Source organism: Hyposmocoma kahamanoa, unplaced genomic scaffold, assembly GCF_003589595.1.
Source record: "Hyposmocoma kahamanoa isolate Upper Pololo Valley unplaced genomic scaffold, ASM358959v1 92, whole genome shotgun sequence".
Lineage (NCBI taxonomy): Eukaryota > Metazoa > Arthropoda > Insecta > Lepidoptera > Cosmopterigidae > Hyposmocoma > Hyposmocoma kahamanoa.
This window is the reverse complement of record NW_020654748.1, coordinates 274,781-295,252: the sequence shown is the minus strand read 5'-3', so window position 1 is coordinate 295,252 and position 20,472 is coordinate 274,781. Positions and strand designations below refer to the sequence as shown.

General features: G+C 35.7%; 1 protein-coding gene across 4 annotated transcripts in view; it reads right to left on the bottom strand.

Moving 5' to 3' along the window:
• LOC113236492 (netrin receptor UNC5C-like) overlaps window positions 1–10,303 on the bottom strand; it is a 134,320-nt gene extending 124,017 nt beyond the window's left edge. For all 4 annotated transcript variants that reach the window (XM_026472589.1, XM_026472590.1, XM_026472591.1 and 1 more), the window contains exon 1: window positions 10,077–10,303. The gene's annotated coding sequence lies outside the window, so the exon portion shown is untranslated. The remainder of the gene's footprint in view (window positions 1–10,076) is intronic.
• Between the last annotated feature and the right edge of the window lie 10,169 nt (window positions 10,304–20,472).

Genomic DNA, 20,472 nt, shown 5'->3' with positions numbered 1-20,472 from the left:
TAAATAAATTTAATATGCCTGTTTTATAAGTAGGAAGTAAATAATAAAGTGTATTACAAAAAATAATCTTATCTTTGTCCTGACAGAACATACAACTAATTCTGAAAATGTAATCACGCTCATACTTCTAGACGCCATGGTCTGTAAGATAACTGTTCACTCTGACCTTAAAATCATCCAGGTTGTAGGTGATAAATAGAACATTACATAAATAATGAAATAAATAAGCATAAACAGGCCGTAGATGAGTGAGCTAGCGGACAAACACACAAATTAATTGAACCCTAAGGAATTCTTTTACCGTAAGGGTTTACAACACGTAAACTTGAATCCAACTAAGAAATTGGAGTTGCTAATTTGTTGCAACTGGGAATCAAAAGAGGGATCAAAACTATATCCCAGTTATATAACATTTATAGTTACTGAGGCCATTAAACATTAACGCTAAAACGTCGAACAATAACGAACAATGAATTAATCAAATAGCGAAACCCATAATTAACTGTAAACTCGGAATTTGTTTGACTTACGTCCAGTCATTAGCTGTCGGGTTGAGTAGACAAGTACACAATACGTTGAATGTTAAAGTGTTGAACGGTATCATCAGGCATTTTAGCTGTGCGTTCTTTTAATTTGTGTGATCTTAGTGATAGAGTTTCTATTTGTTAATCAATTTGGCTGTACATCTGTACATCTGCTGGTCCTGACCCTAATTTAAGATAATGAAAATTGGGTATGTCAGAAAAAACATGATAGTAGGATGAATGCTGTTGAAATATAAACTTCACGTAGTTTGGATAGTAATGAGTAGTATTACTCTCAGAGATAGAATGCCAAGCAGTAGAAGAGAGCGTTGTGGTGTGACAGATAATATAGGATAGAAAGGATAGATGTTCATAGATTATCAGCAGAAACTTATAGATCTTATAACGTCGGCATAAGCTCCATTTCAAAACACTTTTCAAGGGAGCATATTTTAGCTTTTCACAACTGTTTCAAAATATTTACGTCCCGTTTTTTATTTTAGTGTCAATTAAGCTTAAGTTTTAAAACAAAATTTAAAAGAGGACGTAAATATTTGAAATGGCGCTTACGCTCTTTTAAAAAAAACACCAATTGATGGAAATGTAGGAAGAGACTTCGACGTACATATCTCGATCAGATTGAAGATGTCCTTAAAAAAGGATGAAGATAAAGGTATTAAAGAATATACGGGGGGAATCGAAGAGATTAATGCAGGTGGCTGAGGCGAAGAAAGTTCTCTAGGAACGGTTGTAGGTTCATGATCTTTGCCTACCACAAAAAGAGACATTCGTGACGGTATTTATATATACATACATGTATGACTTTAATTATATGCGTCGCAATAATGTATAGAATAAATTGAAAAAACGCTTCCATTATGAATTAAAGGATCGATTCCGAGAGGGACAGGCCCACACTAATGCTCAAATCGCATTTTGTTTTCTATTTGTTACTTCCTTTAAAGATGAAGGAAGTGCACAGTTATGCAATTTGGACGTTCATGAAGATTTACAAAAATCTTTGAAAACTTTAAGAATCTTTTCAAAACCTCTCCTCAGATTGCTACCTATTATTGAGTTCAATCCGGTTGACGGGAAAGATTATGATTCTGTTGCAGAACAAGAGCTGTAATAGTCCAGTGGGAGAACGATAGCTTCGGAAGTGAGAGGTCGACGGCTCGAAGCTCTGTATGTACCTATGACTGGTTTCGTTATGTGCAATTGTTAATGTTTTATAGCAATACCTTTCGCCGACGTTGAAGAAAACATCGTAACGAAACTTTGCATGCAAGCATGTCGAAGAAGTTTCACAACATTTGGAAATTATTTGAAAGTCTCCTCCTTAGAGGCTATCCGTGTTAAGTAGTGGGACATATTCATAATGGTTTGATGATGATTATTATTTTGTGGAACAGATGTAATGTTCACATCTGTTCCACAAAATTCGTTCTAGATTGTAGCAATTTCGTTTAGTAATTTTAGTTTTAGTCTTCAAAAATGCATGCAAAGTGCAGGTTAGAGAATAAATAATAATAACGCAACCACTTACCGCCTCGCATTAGGAAGACCCTGTATCGCGGGTGCCATGGACAAATACATAGACGACCACAAATTACACTCAAATTCACGAGAGAAATAAATGTAAGCCATACACATATTTCACCCGGCCCGGAAATCGAACCCGGGTCGTCTGCTTGGCAGTCCAGCACGGTAACCATTCGGCCACAGAAGCAGTTCCAAGAAGGTCTACTTATGTTGAATACGGCACATAAATTATGCGCAAAACAAAATTTTAACAGTGATTTCATCTCCGTTAATTTTAGTTAAAACATTGTAATACAAGTCCAAAGTACTAAAAGTAAATTTCTAAACATTGACTGCAATTCCACACGCTTTCCCTCCAACCATCTTACCATTGCCATTCAAAGCTTCTATTGTAAAGTCACCCATCACCTTTTACGGAAACAGAAAGGTGTGGACGTGCGATTGATTGTAAGTACAGATTCAGGGACATTGCCTTTGTTTTCTCGTTAAGCCGCTATGATTTACATTTGTTCATCATTGACATATACTACGTACTTGTTTATTTGAGTGAATGGTGGTGATGCTATCTCTTTATTCGTACATTTAGTGAAACTGTTAACGTCTGCAACTGTTTGTCATAGCTACGCTGTCCCAAAGCGCTTTTGCGAGAATGTTGAACTTTTCCGAAATCCTGTTTTCATTACTTTGCTTTCTCTATTACAAATAAATATTCAAAATGTAAGCAACTTAGACATTAAAGTCATAAGTACCGATATCTCGATTGGAAACGGTAGCTTGTTCTTCCACTAGGCTACCACCGCCCGATCTATGAATTTGAATTTATTTTATTTACTCTAAATTCAAACGGAAACCGTAAAACCTTTGTCATTTTCTTACTATATATTGCATAAATCTTCTCAAAAGCTCTCTTACTCTTATATAGTTTTAAGTATAACTTATTGGTATTTGGAAGTTTAATCATGTCATGGTTTTCTTTAACCAGTACGTTTAACATGTCCAAATGGTTATTGAAATTCCATGCAACTTTTTATGATCTCGCTAACTCAAACTTTCGTTTTAATAAACTTGCTTTATTTGAACTCGACTTCTGAGCTTATCGAGCTTATGGTCTAACTTAGACCAGTATAAGTAGATCTGTTACAGGTAGCACAATCTAAATTATAAAATCTGAAGTCACTTAATAAAAAATATTTCAAATTCTTCGGTTCGGCATTAAGCGTAGCAATTTTTATTGTTTTCCAAACTTGAAAAAATGTTAACAATTAAATTGACATTTAAGTACATATTTGGACTTGTATTGTCCTGGTTTTACATAGTAAGACGTACTTACTGTAAGTGACAAAGAGTTCTATTTCGTAGAAAATGAAACTATTTCTCGGATCTAAATTGCATATATTTAATTTTTTCTTAACAAACAACATTTCAGGCCCTTTACAGGTCCCATAGTTAGCAATCGCAAAAACCTAACTTCTCTTTTAATTTAAACTGCAAAACCCAACGTGCAGTTACGGTTTGACTATTTTTATTTTCCCGATATTTTAGAACAGGTTATTCGCTCCATGATCAAGAGTTAGATGACAAGCTCTAAGAACAGATATGTCTGTCTACCCTCTTTAGAGAAAATCTTCTTCTTGTCGAGTCAATAACAGAAACTGACAAAAAACCAGTGTTATATTACTTGAGCCCAACAAGCAGCCAGCACTATGCCCTATTATTCATTGCCTTTAGCAGGTCATTGCGGGTGGAGCTGGTCGGACACAGTGGTCATGAGTGCAAGTGAGACATATTTTGTGTAGGGGATCCGTAAGCACAATAATTTTGAGTCGGGTTAATATATCCCCATTTCACAGTTTTATCTCTACATCGACCAACTTTGGACCTGAGACGATTCAAGGACGATATCCGTGATAACTAGAGCAGCTCGTGCCCGGGGGAAAGACTTTCGTCTGGTGTAATAAAATTTAGGAAAAATAAAAAGAAGTCATACCGTGGTAAGGACTATGTAATTAGTGAATGAGTGCCAAAGCCTATACTTCAGAAGGGGAGCATTGTCTATAGAGCGGCTTTAGAAATAATGAAGCTATCAGAGATCAACTTACTCTGGTTGCCAATAACTAAAGCTAAGCTAAAATGTAAACAAACGTGAGCTTTCCGCTGCATAATGAATATTATTAAGTTACGAAGTACGATTCTTAATGCCGCATGGAGAATGCGATAATGGATAAGGCTAAGTTGTTATGATTAACGGATATTTTTATTGCTATTATGATTTATTGAGTTTTGGTCGGATATGATTAATTTTAATTCGACAATAACTTGACTGTGCCATTAACTTAACGTATAATACGAAAACAAATTAAGGTCCAAATTCAAATATGTCTCTCTTCATAGGTAAGCTAGTTATACTTACTTACAACTTTTCATTCATTCGTAATGCAGATTCCCTTGTGTAGACCGAGTAGTAGCGGTAGGGCTCCTTGTGAAAGAGTTCATCCAGGGAAGTACTGCCACCTTTCTTTCTTTCTTTCTTCTTCTTTCTTTCTTTTATTTATTTCTGCCACCAAGCTGTAATGTGAGCATTACATCGTTCCGGTTTGGAAGGGTAATAATAGTGTTGGTGAAATTACAGGCACATGGGACTTGGAAATTATGTCTCAGGTTGACGGGCGCAGTGGCTCTGAGTGGCACTGCAATGGATAGGCGTGTCGCTTGCCACGAGGTGCACGACTTGTACGTCCCGTCACACGTTGTTTTGGTATTACAAAAAAAAAAACCGAGACAAACCATGGGTTTTTGTCACTTAATTACGTAGACGTAGACAGACCTTTGGTAAAAAGTTTCTATTTGACTATATGTAGTTTTTAACTTCGTGAATGGCAAATTTGGAATATCAATCGAAATTTAATAGAAGCGAAAACATTTCTCCTTAAATTAATTTGTGACTTTTGAAGTCGATTGTCAAGAACGGCCAGTTTATTTTTATTTTTCATGTACCTGTGTTATGTCTATCATTATTTTTAATAAAAGCTAAGGTAAGAAGATTAATTCCTATAAATTAGTTTAATCTTTCAAATGCACTCAGGGGCAATAAAACAAATCTCACTTAAGTCAAAATTGTCTGTATTAATAAATACCATTTAACAACACTTCGTTAATTTCATTTATAATCATTTGATAGTTATCAAAATTTCCGCCCAACAATAAACGACACTCAGCGCTTAAGTTACGGCTCAAGATCGTAAGTTCTAATCAAGCTATTGAATAAGAATAAGAATAAGAATAAGATATTGCAGGCTCTTGTATGTGTGAGTTAGTATCATTCAACAAGTTAGAGATACCTAAGGTTTCAACAAAGCGATCTAAAACATCCTCACCCTCAGAAACCAGGATTTTCTCCGCATAAAGCTACTATGTACGTAAGAGCTATAAGTGGTTGGAGTATTTAGGCTTTTTGCGGTTCTCCGCTGCTTTAGCGACAAAGGCCTCGTCATTCAAGCTTGCGTTGACATTAGAAGGGACAACAGTATCCATTTTAACGTTTACATTTATGAGACATAGTATGTACGCCTGGGCAATTTAAACCCAACTCCCATTAACCACTACCAGATGATCGATGCGACATTGCATCTTCATGGGACAAAGAAACTTAAAGAACACAGCAACAGATGAATAACAAAGTGATAAGAATTCCGTGAATATCAAGAAGGAAACTGTTTTTGAATTATTTAATTGCTTTCGCAAGACAAAGATTTCCGACATACTTCAGCAATCAAGACATCAAGGTAAATACAGAAGCTATGTAATTAAAACCATTGTAATATAAATCACGATCTTGCAGAAACGCTTTGTTAACATGCTCATAATTGAATCATAAAAACTCAAAGCTTTAATTGACCAAAAGCATAGCAACCCAGGTGTTAAAGCTAACAAAACTGAAGGTACTTTTAAATACAATTTAAAAGACGTATATCAAATGTTACGATATGCCAATTAACCTAAAAATATACTTATTCAAAGAATTCATTGACGAGAATAACATGCTTCCTGTACCTTTATTGAATTCTGTTCTATACAAGATATATTTTATTTAAAAAATGATCTGAAATGTGAAAATGACACCTGTGTGGCCGTGAGTATTCTTGATTTGCAATCCGCTTAATGTATTTATTATTTTTGATATTTTCCAACGTACCATCGAGGATGTAAGAGGTTCTTTGAGTATATGATTATTTAAATGTGAATAATGAAATTTAGAACATCAAACAAACAGTAACAAAGTGACAACCTCGACGACCCAACGGCATTATGGACGTTGGAGGAGGACGGGTCTCGACACCTATATTTCATAGGTAAGCAAATTACTTTTCAATCGTGATACGGATTAAATTCTATTACTTCATAAGGCATATTCCCCTGAGAAGAATGAGTAAGAAACTCTAAGGATTGGTCATTTCATATCACCAAATTTGGCATATCCTTTTTTTCCAAATTGGTTCTCGGTTCGCTAGACTCAAATGGATTGGCCTGCACACATATGCTGCATGTCAAGAGAGCTGCGGACAAAGACCATCACGGAGTGGATCCCACCAAACACAAGACGAAGACGTGGAAGATCCAGAAGGAGATAGTTAGACGCAACGAGTTTGATGCTTATATGTGATCTGTAGCAGCGTTAAATTGCGATGAGTGCAGAAAGGGAAGCCAGGCCTTTGCCCTGCAGTAGGATAGTAGCGGCTGAAAAATTAAAATGAAATGTAGTCAAACGAAATGGTTCTGGGTCTTATTGGTCTGGGTAGTAAGTAGGGTTGTTGCTGATGCAGGTTTTTACATATCAGCTGATTTTATGTATTAAAAAAATAAAACGCGAAAAATGAATAATGAATCCTATAAATCTATAAATTTATATTTTCTTGGGGTTTTTCTTTTTATATTTATATTTTCTTGGGGGCAATTCCAGGTTAATTCTTTCTTTCACGTCATAAACTATGTATAGATACACAGATTTGAATGCCCTCTATATATCAATTAATAAATACCTTGGCCGACTTAGAAGGGCTTTTGTATCTTTCATTAATTTATATATGAACGCCGTGCTTCAATTGACCAATTTAACTTGAGCTCTGATGAAACAAAATGTTCATAAACTAATATGCCGAAAATGGGGTCTTCGTAAAATTGCCTTTTCAGATATAAAGCGATAAACGTTGAAGGCTATGTTCTAACATCAAAGGTCGTACTTGCCATGAAAATGGATTTATCTTGCTTATTACGTTGCTTTTTTATAGCACTTTAATATTGAGAGCAATTATTAGAAGCATCAGAATATGAAGATGCTATGTTAATGGATGTACTTGAAAGTACTAAATATATGGAAAACTATGTTTAGTATAAAAATACACTGATCTGAAGGTAATGGGAGAACAGGGAAACGGAAGAGGAGTATTTTTTTACACGCGGCGTTTTTCAATCTGATTTTGTGAATCGATTTTGATGATTCTTTTTTTTGGAAAGAGCATACCTCATTATAGGTCCCATTTATATTTGAAGAAAATACTCGCATCTCAAAGGGTGGCAAACTAGGGGATGAATCTGATTTTGCGAATTTCCGCTAACCGATTTATATAAAACTTGGCAAATGTGTGTAATCCAACTTTTGAGGACAATTTTTTTTTTAAACTTATGCTGAATCCACTAATCATTGTAATTCCATATATTATACGCTCAAATGAGAGTACATTGCAAATGATTGTGTTAAAAAAATCAAGGTATATATATCATGATATATAATCATGTACTTCTGTCTGCACATTAGTAAACATTTCTTAGCAATTCTTCTCGCTAACAGTGAAAGAAAACATGATGATAAAACCTTCACGTCAAAGATCCATGCCTGTATCATTATACATCCCACAGCTGATGATAATGATGAAAACTGTTCAAAACTATCCATTCTAGTTAAGATTAAACTTAATAGCGAACCTACTTCATCACCCGATTCGAGTTCCTTATTGTTATTTTTGTTCATACTTATACTCCGTTGTTTTATTAGATGTATATTGAACCTACTTATATTGAATAGTTTTACAAATGTATAGGTAGTAAGGACACTTGTCGCACCCTCTATATTAAAGTGACTAACTCGAAAATAAGCGTTTTTCGGAAATTTATCAAATAAATTTAAAAACTTCATATGCCTTTTTTCATATGATACAGAATTAACGCTTACTTGGCTCGGGCTATGTACGTTGTTTTTATTTATATCTATTTTGTCTGCATCTCAAAAGTGTAACTTCTCAAATTTTGTCGTTTTGTTATTGAGAATACCATATTTCTGAATTTTTATTGCATGATTTACATTATCTTTTAATTTTAAGTTTCAGAATTAGTCGGAAAATGATACAATATTTATTATTTTCCAGATCTATCAACCAGAATTGCAAGATCAACCTAGTTCAGGCATCAACCTATGCAAAGCTTTCTAGTAAACAACTTTGTAGGAAAAACATAAAGACCAACAAAAAAGATTTTTTTTTGTAATATCAAGTGACAGGACGAACACGTCGTGCGCCTGATGGTAAGCTACACGCCTGTCCATAACAGATAACAGTTGTAGTGCCACTCAGAGATTTAAACCGCAAAGATCTAAGGGGCACTGCCACTGCGCCCGTCACCCTGAGGCATAACTTGACAAGTTCCATGTGCCTGTAATTTCACCAGCACTTGTACCCTTCAAAACCGGAACACAGTAACCTGACATTACTTCTTGACGGCAGAAATAGGTAAGATGGCAGTACTTCCCTGGACGAACTCTTTCACAAGGAGCTCTACTGCTAATAAAACATGTTAATTACAAATCAAATACAATTCAATTTAAATGTTGTACGGAAAGTTATAAATTTGTAACATTCTGCTTGCACTATTACCGTCGGTATAAATAATGTTACAAACGATAACGTTTCTAAATAGTTATGCGAATAAAATTACAGGTAAAAGATTGCATGTGATAGTGACTGGCTAATAAAAGATAATAAAAAATATATATAGAATCAGATTTGTTAAATCATGTTCGGATGGGTGCTTAAATTAGACTAATAACCTCGTTGTAGCGTGAAGCTGGTTTTTATAAGCAAAAACTGTATCAATAGGTAACATGAATATATTACTAATTAAGATTTCTTGTTACGAGTAGTAAGTTAATGCTTTATAAGCAATAAAGCAAATATGAAAATTATTGTAATATTACCAAGGATTTGTAATATAAAACCTAGATATGCGAAAAGTTAATGAGTTGTAATTAAACATAATTCTACGCAGAAAATAACTCTACCAAAACGACAATACAATAAAAACAGGACTTTAAAAGTATGATTAGAGGTATTTGAATTGGTATTACGAAAAACTAAAAGCACTTATTATTAACCTACCATTAGTTCGAGCACAAATAAGATTGCAGGCACCCAACGTGTCTCAAACGACAAAACATTTTAAAGACCTTTCCTTTAAATCTCCGAAACTATCTACGACACGTGACAAAACACGGTAATGGGGACTGACATTAGCCTATTTTCGAGAAGCGTTATTCAGTTTTATCAGATCCAAGTCTCTCCCATCACAATGCTCTGTCGCTTCGACCATAAAAAGAAAAAGCCAACTCGTTAGATACTGATAATTTCGTGACCGACTTCTATATCTTTGGACACGGAAAAGAAAAAGCAATAAATCTAAAAGATATCAGAAACGCATTGGTTCTGCTTTGGTAAACAAAAATGCTTAATGGTTTCGATAAGAAGCTTTTGTATGGTGATAATGAAAGAATACAAGTGATGCAAACAATTTCGTAAACATTGACTTGAAAATATTTTTTTAAATACAGTTCGTGACTTTAAATTCCGAGGTACAATGTAATGGTCTTAAAATTAAACGCAAAACTAATTAATGTCATAATCAGAAAACGTAATTAACCTGCGGACGGCGAAGATATTCAGAATAAATTAAACTTCAACTTACAACATTAAATTCCAATCCAGAAACGACTGCTCGGTAATATTTAATTACGAATCCATCACAACGCATCCAGTTAAGGAACCGATAGTCACAACACTCGAGTACAAAAAATACAAACAAGTTTCACTTCCCGTATCGAAACGACGCCAACGTTTCACACAAATTCGCGGTTACGATCGCAGAAGCGCTAGTAGAGCTTTCAACGGATACGTCCGACCCCTACCAGCGTCGCGGTGTGACTGCCACAACGGCTAGAAACAGGAGGGGAACAGGGAAGTGCGGAACGACGAGCGGGGGAAGAGGGAACCTCTCCAACCGAGGAGATAACTTTTGATCTTTTTGGAGGCATAGAAGATTTTAATGACGCTACATCTGGAGGTACTGAAAAAGTGCACGTCACAGTTCTAAGTGTTAATGCATGTCAAGGGCTTAGTAGGAACGATGTGTCAGAAAAAGGTTAGACGCGGGTGACATATTTAAAAATAGTCCCCAATAAACGTGAAGACAGACTGTTGGATTGATAGGTAATAAAAGTAAAAATAAACTGCGCCACAGATACATTTATGGTTTGGGTACAAAGAGGATTTTTAGATTAGAATCTCGGCAGACATCTCGAAATTGGAAATACGAGCCGTCTGAAGAATATTGCATTTTATATTCTTCCGTATTATTTTCACATCATCCAAGACGTCGGGGCAGACAATATTGCGCAAGGCGGTTTTTGTATCCCGCACATGCGAGGGGCTGTACAAAGGGCCGAAGCAGGTAGCACAAAAGCCGTACCCGGTTCAAGTTACAACGGACTCCTCATAGATTAATGACGGGAACATTGTGGAGTTAAGAACCCAAAAATTTACAACTGCATTGTGTTCTTACTGCAACAAAGGAGTACAAAAGATAGGATCAGCTTCTGTTATTACCTTATCGTTTATCGGGCTATGTGATTTCTCTCACATTTTGAGTAATACAAGTACCATTATCGATGGGATTTCTTCTAACAAGGTGGTCGCACAGATGTTTGGAAGGCGTACCGTTAACTAGAGTACAAATAATCGTATTGTTGAATCTCAAGCTTTCTTACATATTTCGTGAGATGATTTTGAATACACACGATTGAGTGTCCTGTATGGTTGCTTTCTAAAGATGATACAAAATGCAGCAAAAAAATATGTTCTTACATTGAAGATCAAAATCAAAGAACAGCCAAAACTTCATTTTAATTGCCGAGCTGTTCGCGTTTATTGTTGCAAATATCTACATGTTTTACAAATTATTGGTAGATGAGTGCAAAACTGTTTCTTCCTAACTAAGAAGTTGATAGTTCGAATCTCAGTAACGTCATGTACCTGCATGTACCTGGACTTTAATTTCAAAATTACATACATTTATGATGTATGTCTATCTTTCGCTGACGGTAAAGGAAAACATTGTGATAAAACCTGGATGTTGAAGACGGGTTTCAACTTTTGTGAAGCGCTTATCTCGCATCTGGTTAGGGTGGCGGACTATAGTCGGTCACTCGTTACTGGTGGACCCGAGATGACGGCGAACGTGTTCCGCGTCTGCCTTTTAAGATTGCTGAAGCTGAGACAAGAACTCTCTAGTCGGACCAATCACATGGTGAGGAGATGGAACAACGTAAGGTTTTAGTCGGTAGGAGTCCGAAGATTTCCTGACGTTAAAAAAAAAGGTGGCGGACTATGGCCTATGGTTCACGCCGTATCGAACCGTTGACTTCTCATATAGTTAGGTGCAGCATTTATCTTATGGCTATTTCATTCAATTCAAATATATTGGAATCGTCAACATAGGTTATAGCAGAAATATGAAATAAAATTATATTGAACTTTCCATGTTGTCTTAAGGCATACGAATTAAATAGTAAACAAAATAATTAATTAAGTTCCTATAGTATATCTCAGTGTATTCTATTGCTATCTAGTTTAAATTATTTCAGAATGTTATGTGTTAAATAATTTAGTTTGTGATTGTTGTTTTGAAATTGCCGCCAACACTTATAATTGTTGTGTTTACAATGTAGAACACCCAAGTCAAATAAGACAAAAATGTGTTGTGAACATAATTTTAGTGTTGCTAACAAATAAATGCAATGAAACAAGTAAAAGAGTATAAGGAACGTTAGAATTATACAAATTATAAAGTTCTTAGCTAATATCTGTGGCTCTACTGAAAAAGGGCACAAGTCAAAAAACGCAACTTTATAGGAAACGCGAAAAACAGTTAATGCTTATAATGATTCCAACTTAGGCTCGTTATACTCATATAAATAGATATATTACTAATGAATGTGGTATGGCCAAATTTCTAAATAAATTGTGCTTTATTAAATGGAATTACGCTTTTTTTTCTTGATATTTTAGTTTAAAAGATTATCTTGAATTGTACTTAAATTGAAAAAAAAAAAGTGTAAAAAGGTACAGCTGGTCAGATCATCGATATTCACCGAGTTTTCGTAATTTTACTTTAAGTTAATTAGTACTGAATAATAAAAAAAACCTGACCTCGAAAGTGTGTTGAATTACATCTATTTACCAAGTTTTATTGGGATCGGTTACCGGAAAGTGCACGAAACCGGATTCATTCTTTACTTTTCCACCCTTTTGTCTATCTGTGGTATCGTAGCCAGTTGAATGGATCTCGAAAAGGTTTTTTCTATTTTTATTTGAAGACTAATTTAATCGGGAAAATAAGGAAAACAAAACGTAAGAAGTCACTTCTACTTACTCAGAGTATGACTGAGTCTGTAGCGATTTGCACTGTCCATATGTATGGCCTAGATTTATTGTTCTCGTTAGTTTGGGTGTAATTTGTGGTTGTCTATGAGTGGTAGGGTTTCTCTAGTGCGGGGCAATGAGTGTGTGGTGTGTATCCATGGTACCCGCGACACAGATTTCGGCAATGAGTTTGTGTGTTAAAAAAAATTGTGAGTGACTTGTTGCTGTTTTATGTATCTACCTGACGAAGCCTACGTTGTGGATCGAGTCTTAGATATAAATACTATTTTAGCCTTGAAAAAGGTTCATAAAAGGTCCTTACCTATTTTTGCCATCAAGCAAATGGAACTTGTTAACTTATGTCTCAGGGTGACGGGTGCAGTGGCAGTGCCCCTCAGATCTTTGCTGTTTAAAGCTCTGTGTGGCACTGCAACTTTTATGGACAGACGTGTCGCTTACCACCAGACGAATGACCTGTTCCCGCAACTTGGTATTTTAAAAACAAAGTTAAATTTGCGATTGAAAAAAAGTACATTGTGTCAATAAATAACGGTTATTAGAAAAAAGCACACTGGCACTGAGAAGAAATCTTTCCTCATTAAAATAAAGAGGCTAAGTCACCCACTGTAATGAATAATGGGCATTCATTCCTTTGACCGGGGCTTGACGCCCTTTAATTTAGTTCTAATATTTCTATACTTGACGTTAGGCATAACGGTCGTCACTCATTGTTACGCCTGAACTTACAACATCTATGGAACCCAATGAACTTTTGCTGTTAAGTTACCGGTTTGAATAAGAACCTCCTTCATTATCAACTCATTACAAGACCCATTGAAGGGCACGTGTCATCTTTACATACTTTTCTTTATAGTTAGAATAATTGCTATCTAGTAATAACGGTTGCACTGTGTCGTATGTCTTTTGTTTTTTTTTGTTTGTATTTATTCTTGTGTACAATAAAGAGTATTTGAATTGTATTGCAAAAAATATTAATACAAGATCGAACACGCAAACACACAAAAAATCCTGCTGCTGGATTTGAACCAACGTCTTGTAGCAAATCGTACCAGACGCTATGCCAACTAAGCTACGGAACGAACCAGCGGACCTTAGGAATTCTTCTATGTACTTGTTGCAGACTCTATAACTGCCTCCGTGGCCGAACGGTTACCATGCCGGACTGCCACGCAGAGGTCCCAGGTTCGATTCCCGGGATGGGAGAGATATTTGTACGGCCTACATTCATGTCTCTCGTGAGTTTGGGTGTTATTTGTGATTGTGTGGTCATGGCACCCGTTTTATGATACTTGAAACAAATATTGCACAGGTACATGTGTCCAAATGTCTACTGTACGTATGTCTGGTCTGGGTGTTCTGAATAATATACCAGATTTAATTCCGTTGCTCTGGTACTCATAGTCCAGGGTTTTACCCAGTTAGATTACCAGGCAATCGGTGTGGTTATGTAGCATTATTATTGCTATTTAGGTACTATTATTTCAAATCGACAGCCGCACTTGAAATGTAAAAGCTTTTACCGTATTTTCTTTCAGATTTATTTTCCGATTAATTTTGTATTTATTCCGTCTCCAACGTTTATCAACAATCTCGCACGAATATTGTAAGTATGTATTTTGCACACTAAGTACTCATACATGTCTATAACAAACGAAATTTGTAATGTTTTTGCACTTTTAAAATGTATGACCAATTACTACAATACTATGTATAATATTCGCATTGACAAATTGTAATATCCAAAGTAGGTAAAACAGAATAATTTTATGTTACATTTTAAAATAAACATTTAACTTTCCCAAGAAAAATAGTGTGACAAGCGAACAGCCGTAAGTAATTTTTACTAGAATAAAAATTTTAAAGGTTTTTTTTTTATTAATTTCTGATAAACTAAATTTGTATTGAATTGATATTCAATTATTGTTTGTGAAATTACTCCACTAGTTTGTTATAATTTATTAATACAAAGTTAGAAAAAAATCCTTCGAAACCGTGCCAGACGCTATACCAACTAAGCCACGGAACGAACCAGCGGACCTCACGAATTTGTCTATGTGGTTGCTTTTCGGATTGTATTTGGTTTTCAATGACTTTGTAGCCGTAGCGCCATCTATGAGAACATCTATGAAAGTATTTTGTCACCCAGTTAGGTAACTTTACACCTGGCTAGAGATGTCGCTAATATTTGTAATTAAATTTGTAATGAATTGATATTCAATTTTTCGTGTTTCATATTTTAATGTTAGATACAATATTTTTTTATCTTTAAGTTGCCATACATTGTATTTAAGTATGTACAATCACCAATGAGCAATATTATTTTTTAAGACTTTAATCGCTCTTGTGAAGTTGCAGTTTTCCCTTTACACGTTTATTCGGTGGGGCCGTCGAAATATCGTACATAGAAACATCACAGAAGCTGTGTAACCTTTTGCGTCAAGTATTTGTTTCACTATCCAATAGCAACAGACCTCCTTGCAAAAGTATTTCTACCACCAAATAGTAATGTAAGCATTACTGTGTTTCGATTTTCAAGAATAAGGGTGCTGGTGAAATTGCCGGCACGTGGGACTTGTCAACTTATGACGGGCGCTGTGGCAGTGTCCCTCAATTATTTGTGATTTAAAGATTCAGAGCTGTAGCTGTCGCATTCAAGCTTAAGAGTGTAGTTTCAAACCTCGTAAATTGTAAATATTGACAACTATTTTCGGGAACACATAAGTCCACAGCGGCATGGAATATAATCTGTATTATCCGCTACAATATTATCACTATCCCTGCGGCAGAGAGTCCGAAGTTCCATGACAACAATCTCATATTAAGATATAACTTAATTACGCCCCTTATCAAAGTGTTATTGCTTTACTGCACGGAATCTGGATGCCAATAAACAGCTCAACAGACTTGATATGTAGGACAAAGATAGTGAAAACAACGGATATACCGTGTAGTACTTGATAGTGAATAAATTATAAAGCAATTCTGCCAATGGAACGAAAAAAGACGCATCTAAGATATTGTAATAAAGGGGTTCTTAGCCTCTGACACCAAAGTACGCTTTTTCTTACAATCTTGTGCCAGTTCCGACCATTTACGCGCATTCAGCTCGCTCACGTCTTTGGCGACTTTAACCAGCAATATCTCAATGTCCCGTAGGTTGTCCCAAATACGCTCTTTTAGCAGTACTATCATCTTCCATGCTTTCCACATATCCCAGCCAGTGAAGTCGGGGGGATTTTAGTTCGTTAGTTATTTTTAGTAGCAGTAGATCTTCTTGTAAAAGAGTTTGTCCAGGGAAGTACTGTCACTTTATCTATTTCTACCACCAAGCGATAAACGCTTGATTATAGGGACTTGGCAGCTTATGTCTCAGGGTGACCGAAACCGTAAGATCTTTGCGATTAAAAGCTCTGAGTGGCACTGCAACTGTTATGGATAGGCGCGCCGCTTACCACCAGGCGCACGACTTGTTGTTCCCGTTGCTTGGTATTATAAAAAAACTGACCGATAATGTTCCGCTCAGAGAGAGAAGAGCTAGTCTCTTCGACCTCTTTATTGAGTCTGGCTGTCCAGTTCCCAAATTCTTCTTTGATTGGTCCCAGAATCTTTCGGAATGTCTTTCTTTCTACCACTAATAATTTAAGTTTGTTTGATCTCAGTAGTCAATAATCGATGTTGTGGTTGGAAACATCTAGTAAATAAAAATATGTATTAAAATATAGGTACCTATTGTTAGCGTATCGTCACATTATTTTGTTTTATTCTGTTAGAAAACTTACTTTGCGTCTTTAAGAATTAGTTTCATCGAATAAATCGATATCATCGTCACCGATGTCAACGGAGCGCTGACAGGCGGCCGCCATTGCGAAAAGCATCTTTGACTATAACAGGCGTGTTTTCTTTTGTTTGGATTTATAGTGAAAGATCTTATAATATAATTTATAACTGTCACTGGAGTCTTATTTCTATGTCTACTTGGAAAACTTTTCAATACTGTGTCAGAGGGTAACGTTTATTTTAAATATAGTACTAATTAAGATTAGGTATTGCTATTAAATACCAGTGGCGCTATAGTTCGATTCGCACCGGTTTGCTTAAAATTTTTCACGTATTACCACAAGACTGTACTAGTCAGCGCACATACCTCACCACTTAAAAAACCTATATTCAAAATATTCAATAATAAATGAGTAGTAATCTGTCCCGATGGATCTTAACCAATCACAGCGCGAACCAAGCCGGCGAGTCTCCGGCTTCAAATTTCATTCATGAAATCTGCGTGCTACTACCAAAATATCCATTCGCAAAAACATTAAAGAAATGGCGGCCCATAAGCCGAAATAAATCGAGTTACAATTGAATAGCGTTCACATAAATTTAAACTTTCTCGCAACATTTTTACAGTTTATTTTTAAAGACCGATTTGTTTTAATGTTAGAACCATCGCCTAATGTAAAACCTTCTAAGTTCAGGACACTCCCACCAACCAGGAACTTCTAAGTTCAGGTTCTGACCCCAGATCAGCCAGTGTACGTTGTTGTCACAGACCGTTGTCACTGACTACATCCGGTTGTCAAGAGGTTAGTGCGAGTACTGCGAGTGTAGTGAGTTAGTCGGGTGAGCCGCCCCGGGTGCACGTAGAGTACACTTCCTATTTTCCAGATAGGTGCCGGAGCTGTAGGCACGCTCACTTCCTGTTGTGCATTGCACAACTAACGGTTGCCACCACTAAGCTGCTCCACTCTAAAATCCACTACCTATTTTCCTCATTGGTGGCGGAGCTGTAAGGCACGCTCACATCATGTCTATTTTGAGACCAGGTAATTTTGAAGGTTGGCTACATTATTATTGCTAGACGGTTTGCGCAGCACAACGCCACCGACGAAACCAACAAAGCTACCAGTCGCCGCTTCTCAAAAAGTAACCGTAGTTTTATTGATGCATCCCCTATAATTGGTTAATTAAAACTAAATTACCGCTATTAACCAAGATCACAATTTCCTCCATTTTCAATTTTTAACGCAACGTACCTCAATGTGTTAAAGCGGTAGCACAATATTTTTTGAAACTTGTGCATACGCAACCGCCCGCCATATGCGTCAGATTGCAATCTTAAAATTTATCTCCATCGTTGAGATCCTTTTCACCGCCACCGATAAGCATAATAACATTGCAAATTACACATTCGAAGTTACATTTCGTTTTAAAATAATGAGTTGTTGATTGCTTATTTTTGTGTTAAAGTTAAATCTGTTCATATTTTATGTTTAATCTTAACTGTGCTCACATTTACACTTATCCATTTATGTAGATGGTTGGTTTGTAATAAATTATAAAGTTTATTCAGTATCACAAGGTTTTACTACCATGTTATTAAATTATTTTTTGTGAAATGACTCCACTGGTTTGCTATAATTATTAACACAAAGATAAGTGTTCGACTTAGATAAATTCCTTCCGGATTGGAACCAGTGCCTTCAGCGGACGCCCCTGACACTCTCTCAACTGAGTTACGGAACGAGCCAGCAGAGCTTACGAATTTTTCTATGTGCTTGTTACAAATCTTTATTTTTGGTTTTAAACGAGTTTTTGTCGTAGCAGCATCTGTAAGAAATCTACAAATGATAAGAGCGGTCTTCCACTGGGTGAAGATGGTCGCTCTTTCTTTTTAATTCTGTAAGCCTTCATATGGGAGAAGGTTCACATCTCTTGGAAAACGTGTATTGGCCTAAAACTTCTCCTTATAGGAGACCTGTTTCTCGTAGCGAGAGGTGTGTTAGGTTGATGATGGTTTTGATGATGTTGCCTTCAAATCAAGCATAGTTGATAAATTTAAACATTAGTAGAGTAGAACTGGTCATAAAAGTTTAAAACTTAGTTTTTGGATAGAAAAAAAAACAATTAAAACTGTACCTTAAAACATTAGTGGAAAGGTTGAAAACATTAAACGCGTGAAATATTTCGATATACCAAAACAAAAGACGGTAACATCAGAAAGACGTCAGGCAAGGGTGCGGTCAGAGGCAATCCCGAGCGCGGTCAGACCCTTGCCAGGGCGTTTGTATGCCTTAATTAGTAGAGGGAAGCAATCAGTACACTTTTAATTTATGGGGTACTATGCCTTTTGTTTTTGGTGAAGTTGAATTCTAAGAAATCTTGTGATACATACGGCAATTTTTAAACAATAAGCTACATCCTTTACATTACTTAACAACCTGAATTACTAAGTTACGTAATATCTTTCGCTAACGGTGCTGGAAAACACATACAAATCGAAGAAAGTTTTCAACCTCTGGAACACATGGCAGTCCCTAACCTGCATTCCGTGACGGATTTTGGCCTAAACACTCTTCTTAGAAGAGACCCGTGCCCGGCATTGGGAAATTATTATATGTTGACGATGATCAAAATGATGTGATTGTTCAACTTTTATCAATTGCGCAAACTTGAACAGGTTATTGTTATAAAAACTAACAGAATTCTTAAGCCTAGATTACTAATCTTATTATTCAACGCTTATTACGAACCTTCGTCGTTTCGACTACGCTTATAAAAAAATGTATGTTTTTTGTGTTTATTTTTAATAACAATTATGTACCAATATATTATTATGCTTTTATTATTATTGTGCAACATATTCGTTAGAAACAGTCTGTTATATGAGATCGTAGTTTTTATGCAAAATCTACATTTGTGAAATATTTTAATTGCTTACATATTAAATTTATAAAGGCAATGTTTGAAAAAAACTTAAATTTATAAAATTAACAAAAACAAATAAACTAAATAACAAAACATTTTGGTACAAATCTGGGAACTAAAACATTTGTGACATACTTGAAGTTTGCAGTTACAACACAACATTTTTTTGTATTTAGTGCAACTGCTTTTCACTTTGCAAACGGACACATCGCACAGATTTTCTTCTTCTTTAGTTTAGGAATACAATGCATCTCTTTCTTCAGTTTCAAGTGTAGAACTACTATTACAACTACTTCCTGGTATTTTCAAAATTTATGTAATTGAGTCATGCAGAGCCTCCAAGGGTTGATATTGTTAATCCTTTTTTGCCTGTGTGACTCCACTTTTTAAATATTGACGTCTCAACAAAGGCCTTTTCCTTTGCATACATAATATTAGTTACATAAATAACATAATTATTTATGAATGCAATGTTGAGAATTCTATAAAAATTGTACTACAAAGGCCATCGCCGAGTTTTTGTCGTTACGTCTGATTATGTCCTTGATGGCAAGAAGCAAGGGAACACGTCTGGTCCAAGGTCTGTGTTGAAGTGCTTGGTATCGAGTCTTCCATTGAAGATAATGAAAATGTATTATTTGTTATTTTAATTATATTACTTGTTGGGACATCTCGACCTGGAAGTAATTGTTGGTTCAAAGAAGAAACTCTTTCCTTACCATCCGTTTCATAAGCTGGATCACCTTCAACATGGTCTTCCCTCTCACTCCCAGAGGATTATTCCTCAACACTATAGTCTTGTATTAGTAAGTGACGTGTCGTATCTATAATAACAAGTAATAAATACCACTGTATGTAATATGTTTAAAAAAAATGTGAAAACAAAATAGTATAAAATGTTCCGTTACTATTAACCATCGTCGATGCGACGAGCCATTTGT